The sequence below is a fragment of the Dipteris shenzhenensis genome, chromosome 3, assembly GCF_047967505.1.
Source record: "Dipteris shenzhenensis isolate YYH24624 ecotype China chromosome 3, Dip_SZ_1.0, whole genome shotgun sequence".
NCBI classification, from domain to species: Eukaryota; Viridiplantae; Streptophyta; class Polypodiopsida; order Gleicheniales; family Dipteridaceae; genus Dipteris; species Dipteris shenzhenensis.
Genome location: NC_141598.1, coordinates 46,862,583 through 46,866,843, shown reverse-complemented (window position 1 = coordinate 46,866,843; position 4,261 = coordinate 46,862,583).

Here is a 4,261-nt window from a genome sequence, read left to right as displayed (position 1 = left end):
AAGACATTGACAGTAGCTCCTATCCTACAACCTCTAGATTGGAAATTACCATTTCATGTGTTTGTAGATGCTTTAGATGTGGTAGTTGGAGCAGTCTTCATGCAAAACAAGCATAAAAAGTGGTTATGACATGTGTACTATGCCAGCAGAGTGTTGACAAAGGCTAAAACAATTATGCAATCATCACTGAAAGAGAAGCTTTGGGAATGGTATATGCTTTACATAAGTTTAGACATTACCTACTTGGTAATAAGGTTGTATTTCATGTTGACCACCAAGCTTTGATCTATTTGGTAACTAAACCACAACTAATTGGAATACTTGCAAGGTGGATGATGTTGTTGTAGGAATTTGATTATCAAATAATGTTAGATATGCTCAATGCCCCACCCTCCTGGTAACCACCAATGGTCCAAGGTGCTCAAATTGTAAGGCTCCCATATGAGGAGAAGCCATGTGTGATCCCGGGACACTGGATGGATCCTGACTTGCATGTCAGATGAGGTCTATCAATGAGACTGTTGATGGTAGAAAGGTGACTGTGTGGGAGCCCCTTATTCTTGCTGGGGCCTGGGAGCCACCAGTTGGGGGTCCCCAAGGGGGCCAGCGGCCCCTCTGGTGAGGGTTCGGGGGTGAGAGCCCCCGAGGTGATGGTATAGGGAATATTTCCTAAATATTCCATGGACAACTAGTCGGTTCCACCGACTAGGTTGATTGGTTGACTTCACCGACTAGGTTGACTAGTCGGTTCCACCAACTACATTGATCCGACTTTGGCCTTCATAGCGACCTCCCCATTCCATTGTACCAAATCAAATCTTCCAATAGAGATCTTCTAGCTAGTAGCTCTTCACCTAGTATCTATCTAGATCACCATCTAAGCTCCACTGTGGGAGTGCACGGGTGAACAGAGCCATCATCTGTACTACATCAGTATTGAAGGAAAATTTTGTTCATCTCCAGTTTGTTGTGTACTCTCTATTCTTTGTTCAGTATTTGTTCCACTGCGCCGTGTAATTTACTAGATAATTCATACACCAGGAAGATAGCATGCAATTTATGATTACTTGAGTAGACTTATCACAAGAGAAGATCATATTGAAGTGCCAAATCAACTACTAGATGCAAACTTGTTCGTGATCCAAATGGATGATCCAAAAGATTGGTATGATCGGATGTTGTTTTTCCTTACTGATGGACTGATTCTTGATTCTTTGTCAAGGGATTTGAAAAAGAAAATAGTGCTACAAAGTAAGCCTTATTTGGTTATTGCTAGTGTACTTTATAAGAGAGGAATCAAGTGATTAGAAGATGTGTGCCAGTTCATGAGCAACAAGCAGTGTTGATAGAGGCAATGCTTAAAATGCTGGAGGATGTTTCTCAGGGGAGGTCACAGGTAGAAAGATTATGCAAGCAAGCTTGTGGTGGCCGACAGTATTCAAAGATGCCCATCAATATGTAAAGAAGTGCTTAGCATGTCAGAGAGATGGGAAACCTTCACCAAAAGAGAGGATGCCTCATCAACCTATTCTTCCACTTGAACCTTTTCATAAATGGGGCTTGGATTTTATTGGTCCAATCAAGCCAACAGTAGCTAGGTACACAGATAATAAGTACATGTTTCTTCTTATTATTGTACTAAGTGGGTTGAAGCAGTGGCTTTGAAAAATAATAAGGGAAGAATGTTGCAAATTTCCTATATCATAATATCATTACAAGGTTTGGAATACCAATTGAGATAGTGTCTGATAGGGGTACTCATTTTATCAACAAGGTCATTGCAAAGCTAAGGAAGACTCACATGATGTTGCATAAGAAGTCTACAACATAGTATCCATACAGTGATGGGTAGGCTAAAAGCTCCAATAAAATAATTATGAAGATTTTTAGGACAGTTGAGGATAATTCTAAGAATTGGGATCAAAAGTTAGATTCAGTTTTGTGGGCTTTTAGGAAAGCTTTTAAGGTAACCACAGGTATGACTCCTTTTAGATTGGTGTATAGCACATAGCCAGTTGTCCCAATGGAGTTTATTGTGGGGAGCTTGAGAATTATTGCAGAACATAAATTATCTTCTGAAGAATCCATTACTTTCAAAATTCAACAATTGTTAAAGTTGGATGAGGATAGGATTATCAGTTCAGGTATTTCTGAGATCATTCGGAGAAGAAGACAAGCTTGGAATAGTAGGAATATAAAATTTAAATTGTTCAAAAGAAGTGATTTGGTGTTGATGTACAATTCCAAGCTTAATCCTCATCCAAGAAAATTGAAATTGAGATATGATGGACCTTATAGAATTGTGGAAGTGCTCATAGTCAGGAAACATTTCTAGTAAGTGATTTGCATGGCAATACTTTCCCTAAGCCAGTCAATGGTTGTAGGCTTAAACCATATTTTGGTAATGATCCGACTCAACCAAAGCAGAAGGTGGTTGGAGCCAAAGTATGTGAAAACACAAGCATGGGGGATTTGCATTTGTCAAGTGGAAAATACAAGAATGATGAAGATGAGCCTATAGTTGGGGGTGATGCAGATAATACAGTTCTGGCAAGTTTCTCAAATTTGACTATAGTCCGCGACTTACTTGTTTGTCAACATGGAGGAATCTCAAAATTGTTTTTAAGTATTCATGCATATGGATACTGTGGCAGTGTTACTAGAGAATTAAGCAAATGATAGAAGGCTATATATGTGATGGTGTAGTCTCTGACTGGGTGGAAATCTGCAACCAGTTCAAGTTCCGACCGACTTTCGATACATAGCTGATCCGACCTTGGTTCATGACACAAAGCTGGTTTAACATCTATCCGACCTACAAATCACCCGATGGGGATTTGACTCAAATCCAATTTCAAAGGAGTTTTGACTCATTTCGACACAAGTCGGATTAACTTCATAACAAGCATTGTACGTCTACACGTGGAGGTGATATTTGGTGCTAGTGAAGGAAGTGGCCATATGGTAGGGTCATCTAGAGATGATGTCTTTCAAAGATTAAGAAGCTGATTAGGGAGCACAATCATTCCACAACCTAATCACTGACTATGGCATCATGGTATAGTACAATGGAGCATGAGATCTGCGATGTGTGTGTGGGGGAGGGAGAGAGAGAGAGAGAGGAACTTTTCTTTTGTAAGCAACATGCCCAATCATTCAAATAGCAAGCTAGCTTGCTACTAATTGAACCATCAGGTTGGTTTAAGCCAACCACTAGGCTGGTAAAAGGATTGTATTATTGGTTATCCATCCAACCTACTTTGACAAAATCGATGCTCAAGGTAAAATGTTCATTCAACAAGGAGGCTTGAAGCTCAATGAACTCACCATGATGAATCCATTTATGAATATTTGATCACTTTCATTAGTCATATAGTATCGAGAAGATTGCCATTACCATATGCAAGCATAAAGGCAATGCAAACTACATTGTCTCTAGAAAAGTATAGATACACGATTCAGATCCATGCATTAATGGCACTGAAGTGCTACATAACTTAATTGATCAAGATTGGCAAGCTAAAAAGTATTGAGATGACCTCATTATTGGCTATGGTTATAAGTACAAGTCCAAACAATCAATCCTATGGTATGTAGGTAGATCTCTGAATCAAAGACCTTTAAGCTTAAGGTAATAGAGAGGATGAGCCTACCAATAAGCTAGTATCCAAGTTGGCTAAACTCCTCCAATAACCAAAAGGAGATCAATCAAGAAGAAAGACTAGTAAAGACATGAGGTGAAGGACAAGCCTGGCCCCTTAGATTGGGTAGGATTGTCGTCTAGAGTCAAAAGGCCCATGCTAATCATCATCAATAAGAATGATGATGATGAATTATCAACTCCTACTCCACTAGTACAAGAAGCGATGACTCAACCATCAAAGATTATCAAGTGGAACGGAGCTAGTCCCACCACATGGTGAACCAAGAGCTCCCTCTCTGTTGAGGGGTGAGAGAGAAGATGCTCCATTATCACCACCTCCTCAGCAAAAAATCAAGGAGGAATTTGAAAAGAGGTCTTGCATTCTAGCAAAGATTCTAATTTGTTACACCATCAATTTCCACCCTATGCACAGGTGGGTGTATGCATGTTTGTTTGGTATGCCTTCTTTTGCTAAAAAGCATGTCCTAAAAAAGCACTCATGTAGAACTTTTCAAGGGTGTTGATGATTTTCAAAAACCAAACTTTATGCGGATTTAAAAAACATATGTATATGCATGAGTCACGTATATTGATTTAACAACTTGCATATCTCAAATA